Source organism: Peromyscus californicus, unplaced genomic scaffold, assembly GCF_007827085.1.
Source record: "Peromyscus californicus insignis strain IS unplaced genomic scaffold, ASM782708v3 Scaffold_5__1_contigs__length_169319896, whole genome shotgun sequence".
NCBI classification, from domain to species: Eukaryota; Metazoa; Chordata; class Mammalia; order Rodentia; family Cricetidae; genus Peromyscus; species Peromyscus californicus.
The window spans coordinates 73,937,140-73,954,971 of record NW_026294573.1 but is presented as its reverse complement, the minus strand read 5'-3'; the positions used below and the strand labels follow the sequence as shown (position 1 = coordinate 73,954,971).

The following is a 17,832-nucleotide window of genomic DNA, read 5'->3' as shown; positions in this document are numbered from 1 at the left end:
GCAAACTAGATATCATAGAGAATTGATGTCAGTCATGTCAGCATGGAGATATTCAAACATTAACATAAACTTGTTTGGAGAACTGATTCAATTGTATAAATGATTCCTACACACATGTGTATATACATTCATATATAGAAACAGATTTGAAATGTTGTGTATAAGTCAAAAGAATAAGAACCACACAAAATGAAGTAGAAATTCCCCATGAATAGGAAATATTTTTCATTTTAATGGGTTCCTGCTTTCAGAGATATTATTAAAAAGAAATGTCTGTGTGACTCTCAGTAAATTGTCCTCATGAAGTGTCTGGTATTAAAATGTTTGTTACCTACTGAGAAGTAGGAAGAACAATGATTATAGCTTTAGTTTGGGGCCTATTAGTGCTGAGAATGTCACTGTAAAGCCTGGGAATTTTATGTCAACATATATTTTTATGCATTCAGCATAGACTCAACTCCTTTAACTGGGCCTTGCTATGTCTTGACCTCAACAGGTAATCGGTATAAAAAGAAATCTAGATTTCCCAGTGACAAAATTGGGAGGTTAGCCCCTCAAAAAAAAAAAAAAAAGTAGTGGTTCATCTCTGGACTACGGATCTTCAGAACAACAATCCTGTGACGGCATTCCAAAACTCAGCTTTCGAAACTGTTGAGCAGTGTACTCAGTAAGACATTCAAGCTCTCGAAACTGTTCCTTTTCAGAATATTCCATCAAGACTCTGTTGTACTTTCTAGTCCTTTCTGACTTTGATAGACCACTGAAAGTTGCTAGATGATATTAACAACTGACTCCTGCCAGAAACAATAGATTTATTTACAAAATCTATATTTAACAAAGCTTGATTTATTATGGCTTTGGCAAGGGAGGGTAAACTTGAATAAAGTGCTTTGAAATGGCACTGCCTACTTCAACAAACCTATTTCAGAACAATCAAGACTCACTTCTTATCACTCTTTACCATGTTTGCACATTTCTTAAAGTTTTGATGAGTATATCAGTAATGTGAACTAATTGGGCCAGGAAAAATATTTTCAATCAGACATTAGCATGTTTTATACACATGGATGCACTATTTTTTTATTAAGAGGTGATTGCAAAATTTGAAGAATTACTTTACTTGTAGTCATTAGTGAGAACATGCTTGTACTCTGCAGTAGCATTTAATTCCAAGTTTCCACAGCCAAGCAGCCAAGTTGTCAGTTCACTACATCCACCAAGAAACATGCAAGACCAACTGCCATGAACCACAGCAGTCACTGTTTTAAAAGGAAGAGAACACTTTGTGTTTTATTTCTGCAACAATAATTAAATACTTGTCCCAGTATAATATCAACCCTTTCTTCATATTGAGTCAGAATTAATCAGAAAGCTCTGGTCATATAAAAAAAGTTTAGTAAATCTATGCCTGGTTATACTTGGCAAACAAATGCAATAGCCTACCAGCCAACTTGACTTCAGACTGTGGTGGATATGAACACATTTGATATACTCTACACATTTCATTCACAGGAGGACGTATTTTCCCCAAAAAGGAAAAAAAAAAAGGAAAGAAACAAAAACAAAAAACTTCACCTATTTCACTATTTTACTTTCCCAAGATAATTCATTGGTATGCAATATGCATACATTTACATTTTATGTGTCTTTAAAGATATAAATAAGTTGTCAAATAAATTTAGGTTTGGTTAGGTTTTTGATAATGATTTTTTGCAATCGTTTGAGAATTTCATACAATATACTGTGATCATATTCACCAACTCTCCCAACTCTGGCACAATTTCCTACCCCATTCACCTAGCACCATATTCTAATTGACTCTTCTTTCCCTCAAACCCTCCACATCTAGAGTACATTAGCCGATTAATCTTGCACATTGGGATTGACATGGAGTGTGGTAGACATACGAGGGGTCACACCATTAAAGGAAATTGACTTTCCTTCTCCCAGTAGGAGTCAAATGACAAGGGCCCATTAACAAGCAGTGAGACTTTGTGCTACATCTCCCCTGAGATCTTGAACTTTTGTCTGGCTTGAACTTGTATAGGTCTTATGCATGCTGTCACAATCTCTGTGAGTTTGTATGTGCATTCACCTTGTGCCTTTTACAAGCCCTGTTTCCTTGAATCTAATCATGACCTCTGTCTCTTACAATCTTTCCATCTTACAGTCACCCCCTCTTCTGCACAGATCAATGACTCTTGAGGGGAGGGTGTAACATAGACTTGCCATTTTTGATCAAAGTCTCTTATTTTTATACTGACCAGTTGCATTCATTGCCATCTATAAGAATAAGCTACTCTGATTGGTCCTGGAATTATCTGGAATTTTTTTTTTTACTTTAAATGCAGCTTATCACAGGATTCTTTGTCCAGTTTACCTCGGGTTTGAAAAATTTTATGCTGGAAGGCGATACTTGAATAAAATCCAGGTGAACAGCCCAATCTGATGGCTTCATTCAACTTGGCCACATTATTTGTATATTCATTGAATCTGCAGTCAAATTCTACTGCATTTCCTTTTACCTTACAAAATACATTGCTTGTAGGATTTGGGAACTTATAATAACATTTCTAACAATTTTCCTCTCTAGTATGTAAATAAGTAGATTCCTTGACATTTTTTAATTGGTTGCTTTTTATAAACAATACTTATTACTATTTCTTGTCATGTTCAGGTGCTGACTGTTGCCAACCCCATACAGTAAATGAGAACTTCATGACTGACTAGGGCCACTGGGACCTGCCATTGTGATGTCTTTTTCACGCTTCAATATATTCAGTCAGATTTTTTAATAATGATGTTTCATTTTGACAACTTGGAAACAGCCAGATTGAAGAAGACACTAAAATGCAAAAATGTCTCTGCAATAATCCTGCATCTCTCACTTAGTTTCTGAAGCTGTTTAAAGCTAGGAATGGGGCTCACTGGTAGATGACTTGCCTAGTATGTGAATGATCCCAAGTTTATCCCCAGCTCTGCAAAAACTAAGCAAAAGAAAAAACAAACACAGTTGTCCATAGTGCTTCCCACAATGTCTTGATTTATAAGAAAAAAATAATCACACAATTTTCCATATGTGGTGTTTCAAATTGTGAAATCTTCATGATTTTTCTTTTGTGTTAGCTAGAAAATACATATTGTGTTGTCTGCGTCTATTTTATAGGTTGAACAACACAATGTCACAATGTAGGCATAATATACCCTGGAAAGAGGATGACCATAACAAATGTTCTCTGTTTGAACACCATCGTTGGACACTTTTACTTGTATTCAGGCATTGTAAAGAATGAGAGGTTTCAGCCAAACCTCCGTGCTAGTCTCCCCCAGGATGACATTTTCACCTCCCTTTGGTGAAGAGCCTTCATGGTCCCAGATAAGATAAAATAGAGAAAAGTGAGAGAAATGATGAAAGAGAAAATCATGTAATGCCTTAGAAGCAGCTTAAAACACTAGTAGTGCCATCCTTGAAGATCAACATAGCACGTCAAATCTTTGACATAGATTTTCAGGAAAGCCTGTGCAGGAAGGTCACTGGTACCTTTAACATCAAAATATTTCATCCTGCTGGCCTTCTAGCTACCATAATATGACTGTATATACAGATGTGCAACCCAGAATGGCCTTTGCCATAGAGAATGCAGGAAAAGGGGAGGGAGATGGCACCCCCTGAAGCACTCACCTTTTGTACATATCGTATACATTAGTTCATTTAATATTCTTAACTTTGAAGTGGATAACACTTTTATTTTCCATTTCAACTTAAAGTGAATGCACCTGAGAATCATGAAAGGCAAAGGTACAGACACTGCTGGAGCATGCATATAATGCAGTTCCTTACTCTCTAAACATTTAAACATTGGCTGTAGCAGAAAGCTACACTAACCATCTCAGTGGTCTCTGCATATATATGCTTGATCTTCTGAAAAGGGTGCTTTGAGCTTTGTGTTCTCCTTGCCTTAGAATAAAATAATCATCTCAGGTAGAAGTTAGGATTTCCAAGTGAGAAACAAAACAAAATTTGCCCACACCTATCTGTCTTGAGCTTAGATGGAACGGATGCTTGGTTACAGTGATAACTTCCAATGTGTGCTTGCAAAGCAGTGGTGCCTTCTAGACCTCCTTTCTTTATCTGTGAGCAACTGGTACAGAGATGAAGACACAGGGCAAACACCAGTGGACACAGACACAACGTGGATATTATATCCCTGGGACAGCAAACCCCTATGCCTCACATGGAGCCAATGAGCTCTGTCACTAGCAGGAGATTTTGTAACCTCTCTAGAACATCTAGCAACATGTTTTAGTAGAGAAAACCAAATGACGAGTGAGATGTTTCCCTGGAAAAAGGAGCACAGACTGTTACAGACCCACTGGAGGCTACAAGAGTACAATGGTAAGATTCTCAGAATTGATTATGATCTCTAAGGAACTGTTCCCCAATATATCAAGACGTTCTTCACGGGAGCATAACATTAGGGAGGTGGATGGAAGACAGTAAATTATTAGGAAAAATGAAAACATCAATTTTCTACAAGTTGAAAGTATTGTGTGTAAATAAAACCATGCCAATATTGTGGTAAGTGTTCCTGTGTTAATTTTCTAGTTAGGACCTTTAAATGAAAAATGGAAAAAAAAAGGCAGAAGCAAGTTTTAGATATCTGAATTCCTAGACAGTTGGCTTTATCTATTTGAAAATTAAGAAAAATCAAGGACTCCCTTAGCCTCCTGAGTACAGCATGGTAGAGAAGATTTCCTTCATGTGATAGAGAAAAGAAGCAACCATTTGTGTCAAATTTGTAGATCTGAGTCTTTAAGAAACTTCTGTCCAACACAGCTTGGCTGGAGAAAGGCATAGACCACTGTGGCTGTGTGCCTGGCCAAGGCCAGGAGGCAGGAAAAATCTTCTTATGATCAAATGGCTATGATTTTGGTTTCTCCTCTAAAAGTGCCACTATGGTCAGCAAAGACTAATCTTTAAAGACATCTAAATACATACACTTCAATGGAACACAGCTGAAATGGACCACAGTGTGAGCTATGATACCTCAGGCTTTCAGTTTGTGTACTCACGTGAGATCCCAGAACTGGAGAAGTATCTGCCATTTTTTTCCTCGCAAGGACTAATTAATTAACTTAGCAACTCAAGATGGTCCTTAAGACTTGTTAAGGGAGTTTCTAGAAAGCACAGTTTAGGACTCCTGTCACACTCACATTGCTGAGCATATGTTATTCCCCCCACTGGATTTTAATTAATTGGCTCATTTTGAAATTAAAGTAAAATTATGAGGGCACTTAATCTTTGATTCCTTTATACATAGGGTATGGAATTTTTTTTCATTTTAAAGCAAAAAGAAAATGTGTTTCTTTCACCTCTGTTTTTTTTTGGAGTGTCTTCAGTGGACATAGCATTCTTGGCTGAAATGCCCTTCTGCTATTTACCCTTTCAGGCTTTTTGTAAATATCTGCTTTAAATAGATGAATATAAAATGTATTGTCTGTGCTGGGCACTTTTGAGAGCAAAAGTTCAAGCTATTGTTAGTAATCTTTCTCTCTATAAAATATGTTAACAATGTACTGGGATATCAGACACATCTTGAGCTCAAGTATCAGTCAGGCACTAAGGGGAACGATGCCCTCAATCATGTACTTGCCCTAATGCAAGTTTATGAGGAAGTATAATTTTTAAAAAATACATTCTGGTGAAAAATTGCCATGGGTTTTAAAATAAATAATTTGTAGTGGTATTAGTCCAAGTGAAGTATATGACACAGTGTAATACAAATTATATTGGTAAATTTCCATGTGCTATTTGTGCTCATTGAGGATACAGTCTGAAAACATGAGACAGTCACCCTGTCCCGCTCCAGCCTCAGTCCAAAGCAGGTTTATTTCAAGTGCCATCCAAAATTCCCTGTCCTGGGGTAGGTTGCCCATTGTCCTTTTACAGGGAAGTAAAGAATTTCAAACAGATAAGGATGTTAAAATCTCGCTCCCTGGAGAATAACTTGAAAGTAAACTATTTCCAGTAGAGGTTATTATTATTTATCCCACAGTAGACAAATGTCTATAGCGGAGATGAGAAATGCTAAGTCCATTTGTGGAGAATCCACTCTGCTCTGCCTGGAAACTCTCAGTCAGAACAGCAGAATATCTGCTTCACCAGGGCTTCCTCAGTCTTTCCTACTCAATGATGGAAGCCCAATCTACTGATGGTATTGATCTATCTGCTACTTGCTATTTGTTCTTTAGCCTTTGCTCCTACATGATTAATAAACTTACACATCCAAAGCCCAAAGTAGATCAGTCCTCACACAGACCGTACACGTTTACTAATACGTTTTTTCCAAAATAATATATCAGAAATAGTAAATTAAAAATGGCTTTCTGAGATAGAGTAAAAAGATTTAATACTGTTATCACTATTTCAGAAAAAAAAGGTCAAGAAAGTGCATATACTCCTGTGTGTGAGTCTGTGTGTGCCTGTGTGTGTTTGTGTATTCAGCTTACAATGGGAGTCTATGGGATTCTCTGTGGCATTAAGCAAGTAATTTAAATATTGATTGCTTCAGCTTTATCATATATGAAGTGGATAAAATGATGGCATTTTCATTATATAATGTTTTTCAGAAAAATTAATATTTCTAAGATGTATAAAGTCAGAACAACATATAGTCAGTCATACAATATGATGTAGATAGCCTTTACATTTTACTGTGATGCTGAAAATAGAACATTGTATTTTCTGATAATTTATTTTTAATAGCATTCACTTTCACTTCTACCTCCCTTGGCTTGGCTTGTATACAGTGACACGTAGCTGTCATTAGCAGACACATGCATTCTTATCTGTATTATTATACTGTGAATAAAACCACTTAGTGCCATACTTAGCATGTAGTCATTCATTCCAGCAACAGCTGAGAAATACATCCTTGCATATCAAACCTACAGTGTTTATTTACTTGCCTTTATCCTTTGATTCTTTATTTATTCATGTAGCCAGTAGTTAACATGCTTTTACTTTGTACCAGGCAGGATCTGGGAACACTGTAGGAAATATTCAAGGCTAAGATGCCACTTTTAGCTTTTTTGCTTTTAGTAAAAATAGTTGAAAACATAAACAGATTTCACAGAGGTTTGGTTGGTAAGAGCTCAAAGGAAAAGAAAAGAGGAAACTCGTAGCTCTAAGAGCATTAAGGGTGAAGGAGGGACATGGTGGTAAAGTCACTGTGCCAGGGTGACCCTGAGCAGTGCCTTGAGGGTTGCTAAGAGAAGACTGCTGATTTGCAGGAAATCTGTGGAGATAGAGAAAACAGACATGGAGGTCCTCAAATCCTCAAGGTTTCTGGGAGCATGGGAAGGCCAGAATACTTTAAAACCTCAAGTAATAAATGAGTAGGAAGGAAGATACCCAGGTCATTTGGAGGCAAAATGATCAAATTAGAGCTGCCATCTGGAGACCAAACAGCCATTGGTTGTAGGGTTGGAACAAAGATGATGTGAACTGGAATAAAGAATTCTACTTTTGCCTTTAGTTATCAGTGGACACAGAGGACAAGTCCAAACTGTACGTGAATCATGCCTGGTTAATGGAGATTCTGCCCTCCTGCTGTGCTGTGCTATATAACCAGCTTTCTGAGATCCTGTAGTTCTCATAGGGGAGTTGGAAGCTAAACAGCTGAGTCAGAGGACAGGGGTGATATGTGTAGGGTTCATTTGTTCAATTAATGAGTATTACTTTGTGTTATGACAGTTTAAAGGAAAAAGAAAGAGGAGGTAATTCTGCATGAATGGTTCTCATCTCAGCATTGCAGGAAATCATGGAAGCTACTCAAATACAGGCCTTTCAAGTTCTGAACTTCCCAGGATTGGAAAACAGTAGCTGTGTGAGTGTGAAAGAATCATGCAATTTGTTTCAGTCTCCTCATTCATAACACAGTAACTACCCACAAGCTGTTTACGTGTGGCTGTTACTTGCACATAGTAAGCCAATAGACGTGTTATTGACAATGAGGTTTGTGATGAAGTATATGGATTGAAGGGTAGAATTTATCAAAATATCTTGACAACTAGATGGTCTTTCTTTGAAATGCCATTCATAGTTGTCTTGATGGCAAATAGATCATTTTAAGTGCACAAATTGATTTACTTTAGAATTGCTAAAATGTTCCTGAAAATAATGGCTAGATGGAGGGCTGACAAGAATACTCTATACATACTACCAGTTTATTTGACTTCCTATTTGGGATGAATGTCCAAATTAAAGGCAATTCAACATACGCTATGTCATATTTTGTAATTGATTCACATAACTAGGTTTCAAAAGAGAGTCTAAAAAGTATTCTGATTTTAAATAATATCTATAAAAGGAGCAAAGTCATCTTTGAAATGACAGCAATGTGATTATTGAAAATAAAGTAGTCTACAATTTTTGGCTAATAGGTAAAACATGAAATCCCCTGTATCAGTCTATTTCTGCCATTAGAGAACCTTAATTAGAAATCTCCAATTATGTATGCACGTGCCAAAATATGAGTACTCCAGCAAATGAAAAATTTACATATACAATGTTTTTAATCAAAGCACCTATTTGATTGTACAATTATCTGTTTTGCAACACAAAATTTGAATTCTGTCTTTGTGATTCTGCATTTACACAGGTGCCCAATTATTTTGTTGGTGCAACTTAGAAATGCCTGCTTGATGTACTATGATGTCAGTTCTCTTCCATTTATGGATGAAATTTTTCTTGACTCATAAAGCAGAACTCATTGGATCAACACAGGAAATGCATCTTCTTTCTACTTATAACAGGAGAATTCTGTTTCACTTCCATTCTCTGCTAAGAAAGCAAGATTATGTTTTTTACGCATACGATTTGTTGCTCTCTCCCTTCTTATTTGGAATTTGCTTCAAATTTTGAAAATGACTCTGGTTCACAGGGAGAAGCCTTCAGTGGCAATAATACTGAGTTCACTCAATTTTCCACATTGTTAGTCCCTAAATGATGGGAGTAGGCTGTTGATCCCTGCCACTTGTAAGCAATAGAGAAACTGTAGAGCTGGGAAAATACCAGATTTATAGTCCTGAAGACAGATGTTCTCTGTGGAGAAGCTGGGAAATGCCTTGAGAAGCAGTGAGGCAGAACTGTATTTCTTTGTGGTCTTTCTGGACAATCAAGATTCTTCTTGGCTCTCTGAGCAAGGTGCAGTAAACTGAGTGACCTGCTCACAGAGACAGAGCTCTAGGTAAGTGGGATGTTGCTCTCTAGTTACATCATACAGGCAGGATAACTGGGATATGGGCTGCTTTAGTTGTGAAATAATTTACCACCTTTTATAGGGGCTCCACATTTTAGATGGGCTATAAGTAACATCGCTGTCTCTTGTCTTCTGGATCTTTCAGAAAAGGATTTTGCTCTATGTCTATTGCACAGTCTCTGAGGATTACATTGAGACATGATGTGACAACAAAAGCACAAAGTCACTGGATTTTCTTCTCCCTACTTGTGAGTAAATGTGTGCAGGAAGAAGTTCCTGAATTAGGCATGGATAGAAAACCAGTTGGTAAATCTCCAGCCTAGCATCTTTGCTTTGACTCCAGAAAGATGTGTAACCAAACTATAAAGGAATCCTTTCAATGCCTCTGGATTCTTTAAATCTAGGCTTCCTTGTCCCTCTCAATATTGAGTTTTCTATAATGTATTTCATCTTGGGTATGAGATGGCGCAATGCTCTTGTCATACGCATAGGTCAAACTATCTGTGGTCTCAGCAATACCCTGCATTCTGCTTTTTGTTTAGCTTTGAGACAGGGATTCTCTATATATCCTGGCTGTCCTGTAACTCACTAGGTAGGACAGGCTGGCCTCAGATTTACAGAAATATTCCCCCCTCCCAAAGAGGTACTCTGCCTATAGAATGCTGGAATGATTCAAGGCATGTACCCATTGCCTGTCTCTGTGTTATTTTTCAGTCTTTGCTTTAAATCCCCCAGGGAGCAAATGCACTATTGTAATAAAAACGACTACTGTCCTAAGCTACCTGCAGGGGCCTGATTTTAAGACCACCTGTGGAAACCAAAACCTACAGACACTCAAGTCATTTAAATGAAATGCAGAGTATTTGCACAAATCATCCTTTATATGATTTACAATGCCTACCAGTGTCAATAACATGAAGTGGTTTGTTCTACTGGATTGTCTAGGGTATGATGACAAAGAAAAATCCTGAATTCCTCCAGGGAAGATACAATCTGTCTTAACTAGTTTCACCCAAACAATAGTCCTCTAGTGCAGCTTCCACAGTTATAGAAGGCTGACCATGTACTGTAAGAGATCAGAGTCAATGGACCTACTGTCAGAATTTGAATCATGTCCCCAGGTAGTCTCGCTCTTGTATAATCTCTCTCTGCATTGATTCTTAGCTCAACTCTGTCACTTAATATGACAAAAGGAGTGGCACTTGCATTAGGTTTGTTCTTTAGGACATTCATGGAAGTGACTTGTGTACTATATGACAGCCAGGCAATTCTTCTAGAAAGATATATCACTTGAAATGCCTCTGGAATATGTCCTACCATGTAGGAAGCAAGGACACATACAGAAAAGTGTCATCTGCAGGGATTTAAATGTGACCTCATGAGGGACCCACCAACATCTGACGAAATAGAGTATTTGCTCATTAAAATGTGCTGTTCTCAGAATCATAAGAATAATGATGTCAGATCATGTTGCTGTGATACTGATAACAGCACATGGGTGTTTGGGTTAGTGCACTGTATAATACTGCTTGATACAACTTGGGTCTATTGCATGCTCTGGTATGCTCATGATATGGACTCTGGTGAATTGTTTATTTATCTCATTTCCATTTTGATAGTCTGAAAAATAATTGTAGTATATCATAGCCCATGGAATGAACTAAGTAAAACAATCAATGTGAAGAATTTAGCACGGTGGTTGAGTCAGAGTAGCACTTGATGAATGATAATAGTTATATTAATTACATTGTCACAGTCATTACTCCCATTATGACAGCTTCCACAACTACCAGGACCAATGCCAACACTAATGCAAGACTACTTATAGGCTAGAGCATTCCAGATGTTCTTAATATCCATCACCACAGAGAAAGTAAATCTACTTACTAGAATACTATTTATTTGTTTGTGTTTTCCCCTTTGATATCTGAAGATGCTGAACAATCAAACTACATCCTTGTCCATTAGCAATTCTATGCAAAACCAAAAGAACTGTGTTGTATTTTAGGGGAAAAGTCAAGTTCATTCTCAAGCACAGCAATGATAATAATGTCTGCTTGGTTACGATCATAGACTCCCTGTGAGCACTGTTTTAACCTTCTATAATTTGTCTATTGCAGTACAATGATGTGAACACCTGTAAATAGGCTGAAGTAAGAACATATGTTTAAATCCCATCTTATATTTCACTCCCTTTAATATCACTGCACTCAATGAAGTTGACTTTTTAGAATCCTTAAGTTTACCCTGGATTAAGTAGAAAGAGAGTGAAAGTGGTCATAACAGAGCTGGTTCATACCCAGGTCCTTCCCAGTGTAGCTTAACCAAAATTGGGTGGTTTACTCTAGTCTAATATAGTTCCTCTCATAATGAAGAAAGAGCACATAAAATATATTTTAAAAAATCAAGTAATGAATCCAAGTGAAATATGTGAATATTAGTGTTCTTAATAGATAGAGGAGGCAAAGGAGAGAGTTATTGGATGTGGCACTTTTTAGTGTGCTCATTAGACCAGTGGCTTTGGCATCATTTAAGAATTAACTGATATCTGGGCTCAGTGTTAGATCCACCTTACCAGAACTGACATTAAGAAAGTTAATTTAGGTGATTCTCATGCTTATTATTATTGAGTTACTCTAATATAATAAAACATTTTCTACATCTATTGTTCCCTAAACCATGTGTCATATAGTGTCCTGTATAGTTGACCTTTATTCCTTTTTCTAACCCAACATTTATGCAGACTTTTTCTTCATCTTATTTTCTTTCTACCCTGCTTCTATTCTGGCCATTCATTTTATATAAAGCAATTTAGGATGAGGAAAGGGAAAGCCTATATAACAGATTCCCACTAATTTTTTCTATGTATTACACTGGTTAAGAGAAAAATTAACCCCTCTTTCTTTCTTTTTTTTTGCTTTCTTTTTAGTTTGTCATTTTACTTTTTTAAAAATATTTTTATTTTATAATTAACTTAATTTCATATATCAGCCATGAATTCCCCTGTCCTCCCTCCTCCCACCCTCCAGCACTCCCCCTTCCAATCCAACCCCCATTCCCACCTCCTCCAAGACACAAAGATACCTCCACTGTAGACTACTGGCAATAGTTGAGAGAGTGCCTGAGGTGACCTGCTCTAGTGTTCAGATGGCCGAACACCCTGGCTGTCATGATAGAACTCTCATCCAGTGTCTGATGGAAGAGGATACAGAGATCCACAGCCAAGACCCAGGTGGAGCTCTGGAAACCCCTCTTTCTTAATCTGTTCTAAACTGGTAAACTCAAGGTAGGAAAGACTAACCATCTAATATAAAGTCTTCTTTTAAGCCCAGTAGTGTGAAGAGAATTCTCAATGCAAGTTCAATTATGTATAGAAGTATAGTAATGCCATGATTCCACAAGGTCACAGACAAAAAGAGCAGCTCCACTGAGATGAATTAAGTTGATACAAATTATGACTCTAATGTTTGATAACTAATTATCTAAATTAGGAAGTAAATAAGTCAAGGTATATAAGATTTTTTTTCTTTATGTCTTATAGATTAGTAGAGATTGTGCTACTAAGTGTTGGGTATTTTGCTATTGATACACACACTACAAATTATTCTGATAGCTTCTCATGGGATACATTAGTTCTCTAATTGAAAGATTTTATATAGCTTCAGTGAATGAAAATTTCTCTGAAAACAACATTCTTTGTTGGCAATCTTGTTTTCCAACTTTGCAAGTCTTATTTTTAAGTGAAAGGGAAAAAAAGACAAAACATAGTACTGTAGAACGCTTTATGGGTTTCTTGCAGGAAAAATCATTTAATAGCATAGCCTCAATTCATACAAACAAATAAAGTTATTTAAATCTTATAAGAAAAAGCATTTCACACCTGTCAGAGGAGGAGAAGAAAGAGGGGAAGAGAAGGAGGAAGCAGAACAAGATGGAGAACAGAAGGAACAACAAGGAGAAGCAGAAGGAGGCACTCACCTCAGTTGTTCAGTTAGTGGACAGGCACCATCATCTGAAAGAAACCAAAAAAATTCATATACTGTGATCATGAATACTATAAAAATGTAATTGTTTAAAATCCATTTTGCTAATCTATAAGAACAAAATTAAACAAGTGAAGAAATAGCTGGTTTGATCTTATTTATGTATTCTATCATCACCATTTTAGAATCAGAATATTTAACCCATTGTTTTCAAAATTATTTTCAGAAACATATCAGGTGCGTGTGTATTATGAAGAAATTTTTATGACACATATGTTTAAAAGGTAAGCACAACCACAGAGATGCCTATATAACAGTATTGGCCAAGGCATGAACATAGTCTTGAAATACCTTAATACACAGCTCTGATGTCATATACATTGCTTTTATAAGTTATGATCCTCACAAAAGATGGCAAAGTAAACAACAGAGTGCTCAGGGTCTTCAGTCACATACATATACTCTAATTTTATAAGATTGTCTCTTTAGAATCTATCTCCCACTATTTTCCACTACACAGTTTCTTAAAACTTCTGTCCTTCCTTCCTTTTATCTTTCCTTTGCTCTTCCTTTCTTCTTTTGTTCCTTCCTTTCTTTGTCCTCCTCCCTTTCTCCCATCAGTCATCTTCTTTCTTTCCTTTTTTCCTTTCCTTTTTTTCTATCTCACTGTTACTTCCCTCCTTTTTTCTTTCACAGTATTTTAGTTCACTTCTTATGCATTCACCCATCGTATAGGGACAAATTAAATGATGTCTTCATGGTGAAGCTTATCTTGATAGCAAGAGAAGAAATACTCTACTTTCAAAGGGTTTTGTCCATACTTTGTACTTTCACTCTACTAATTTGATTGTATCTTGTGTTGTAGACATGGGTATTCATGTCTTGAACATGCTCATCTTTGAAAATCAGAAGAATTCCTAGTATGCTTCTTAAATAGGAGATGCCTTGAGGTACCCGCTGAGTTACAACTCTGGGGTTCTAGATATGTCATGAGGAGTATGTGAGTGGAGTCACCCCAATATGAGTTGAGGTCATGTGTAATAATGTGACACTTAAGCTTTTGAAGGTGTATTTTTAAGTGTGTGTGTGTGTGTGTGTGTGTGTGTGTGTGTGTGTGTGTGTGTGTGTTCCACATGTGTATAGGTACCTACAATACCAGAATATAATATCATATGATCTTTAGCTGGAGTTATATTAACAACTCCAGTGTGAAAGAACTCACTATAAGTAACAGAGACAAAAATTCTGCTACACCCTTTCTCTTCTTCATCATGTTATGTTCTATGGATATTTTCTCCTGTCACAACTAGTCAAATTTAGTTTTCACAGTCCCATTGCTGAATGGGTTAGTCTCAAATGTTCTCTGCCAAATGCTGCCACAGCATGCACAGCTATTCCATAATTTTATAAGGTCCTATATTGATTCAAACAGGGAAATATGAAAATCTCAATCCAAAGAATTCACCTGACTCTTGATTAGGAATAAATGGGTTTGTCTAGATTTTCATCTAGCATTCTGGGTACCTTATGCCTCAAGAATTTGAAGAGCTTTGAACTTTTATCCATTTTCTTCTTTCTTTTATTCACTTTACCTTAGATTTTGAGAATCATGATAGTTAATCTATATATCTCCAATTACTTTCATATCTATCTTACATTATTAAAAAACCTTAATCATGTAATAAATTGAATTAAGCAACAATAGTATAATATTATGAGTTAAAATGAATAAGAGATAATTTTTCAAGACTTCTTTTTATCATTTGTTGAGCAAATACTTTGATTTATTTAAGTATGACAACTAGCCATATCTCCTGTGCTATTCTAGAGATTTCAGAGAAGATGATAACCATGTGTATGTCTCCTACTTCCTATACTATGGTGTGGAGAAGACAAGGAAAGAAGCTACATATTCAGCTAAACACAAGAGAGTGAGATAATTTTAAACAAAGAGAAGGAGATAATTTCAATTACTGAAACAGAAATTTGGCTCAGCAGACAAAGGCTTAAATTGGGCAATTAGTAACCAGATCAGAATGATACAGAGCAAGCCAGCTTTGCAAGATAGAAGTTCACATGTAAGCAACAGAAATAAAACCAAAATGTTATTAGTATCTAGTACATAGAAAAGAGTGATAATTATAAAACTGGGAGGTATGTGGAAACAGAATACAGACTGATGGAAGACCATTGCTATAAAGTTTGCATATTGCTGAAGGGTCTTGAAGAACTACTGGAATGTTTTAAATGATAGGTATATGTCATTTGTGCTTATCTTATAAATAGAAAGTGGTACTCTGTAGGAAATATAGAAAAGTGGCAATGGGAACAGCAGGGTCCATTTTGAAACTTCAAGGCAAAAACTAGTAATGGCTCATAAAACTAGTGAGATGAGATAAGGAGAGTCATTTCATACTCATCAAAGGAACAACCCACCAAGAGAATATTGCAATTCTAGAATATGCACACTAAACACAAGTACACTCAATTTCATATAAGAAATATTATTGGATCTAAAAGGGAAAAAAACTATAGATCAAACCCAAGATAGTGATGGTGAGTGATTTCGTTTTCCTGCTCTGACCAATAGATAAGATATCTGAACAAAAACTCAACAAGGAAACATTGATGTTAAGTGACATCATAAAACAAATGAATCCAACAGACATCTACCGAACATTCCATCCAAACAACTAAAGAATACACATACTTCCAGAAGCTCATGAAAATTTCTCTAATATTGACCACATATGAAGATATAAAACAAGTCTGAATGAATATAGGAAAACTAAAATACAATCCAGTACTCTAACTGACAATATTGGAATCAATCTCTATATCAACAGCAATGGAAAATACAGAAAATATAAAAACTCGTGGAGATTAAAAGTATACTACTGAATTAAAATCAGGAAGAAATCAAGAAAGAAATAAAAAAAACTTTCTAGAAATAAATGGAAATGAAAACACAGTGTACCAAAATCTACAGGAATGAAAGCATCCCTCAGAGCAAAGTCTACAACACTAAGTGCGTACATAAAAACTCTAGAGAGCAGCCGGGAGGCCGTGGCCCACGCCTTTAATCCCAGCACCCAGAAAGGAGAGCCAGGCAGATCTCTGTGAGTTCATGGCCAGGCCCCTCTACAGAGCCTGATCCAGGACAGGCACCCTGTCTCGAACACCACCCCCCCAAAAAAAACAAATAAAAAACAAAAAAACCCTAGAGAGCTCTCATATTAATTACTGTATGTTACAATTGAAGGTCTTGGAAAAAAAGAGTAAACAACACACAATCATGGCAGACAGGAAGACCTGAAAACATCAGGGCTGAAATTAATTAAACAGAAACTAAAGAAAAACAACAGAAAGAATTAAGAGCTGTTTCTTTGAAAAGATTAACAAGACTGGCAAATCTTTAGCTAAATTAACCAACAGAAAAAGAGAGAGTATCCAAATTAATAAAATCAGAGTTGAAAAGAGACATCACAATAGATATTGAGGAAATTTGGAGTTATGAGGACACATTTTAAATTTTATACTCCACTAAACTGGAAAATCTAGAAGAAATGAATGAATTTCTAAAAGCATATGACCTACCAATATTAAAGCAAGATGAAATAAATAATTTAAGCAGAGCCACAGCAACCACTAAAACAGCAGTAGTAATTAAAAACTCTCCCAAAACGAAAAAAGCCTCAGGGCCAGATGTATTCAGCACAAATTCTACCAGACCTTCAAGGAAGAAGTAGTACCAGGACTTTTCAAAATTACCTGTAAAATAGAAGAGAAACAAGCTGCTCCAATTTCTTTTTATGAATCCAAGATTACACTGATACCCGAACCTGATGAAAAAGGTGAATTATCGGCCAATCCCTCTCATGTACACAGACAAAAAAAAAATTCTCAATAAAATATTTGCTAAGAATTCTCAGTACTATTCAATAGCATATGAAAGATCACCCTCCACAATTACATCAGCTTCACCTCACAAATGCAGGGAAAATTCAACATACATAAAGCAATCAATGAAATCCACCGCAGAAGTATGTTCAGTTACAGAAATGACACAAGTATCTCAACAGAACATCAAAGGTCTTTGACAAAGTTCAATATCCTCTAGTAGTAAAAGTTCTGGAAAATCTAGGAACATGAGAGTACACCTCAACATAATAGAGGCAATGTACGATAAGCCAACCGTCAATACTATGCTAAATGGAGAAAAATGCAAAGTGTTTCTATGAAAATCAGCAATAACTCAAGAATATCCACTATTTCCATTCCTCTTCAAAATGGTCCTTGAACACATGGACAGAACAATAAAATGGAGAAAGGGATATGAATATGAAAGAAAGAAATGAAAGTACTCTTGTTTACAAATGATATGATTCTTCTTTTTAATTGAAAATAGATTCTTCTCTCATATAATATATTCTGACTACCATTTCCCCTCCATCCACACCTCCCAGGTCCCCATCCAGCTCCTCAAGATGCATTCCTCCTCAATTTACTCTTCATAAAAGAGCAGGCCTCCAAGAGACTGACAGCCAAACAGGACAAAATAAATACAGTAAGACAAGGTAGAAGCC

At 36.3% G+C, this 17,832-nt stretch overlaps 1 protein-coding gene across 43 annotated transcripts in view; it reads right to left on the bottom strand.

Moving 5' to 3' along the window:
- Positions 1–17,832, bottom strand: part of Ptprd (protein tyrosine phosphatase receptor type D) — a 2,293,154-nt gene that overhangs the window by 1,047,443 nt on the left and 1,227,879 nt on the right. For all 43 annotated transcript variants that reach the window (XM_052717072.1, XM_052717069.1, XM_052717068.1 and 40 more), the window contains one exon: positions 13,242–13,275. The gene's annotated coding sequence lies outside the window, so the exon portion shown is untranslated. The remainder of the gene's footprint in view (positions 1–13,241; positions 13,276–17,832) is intronic.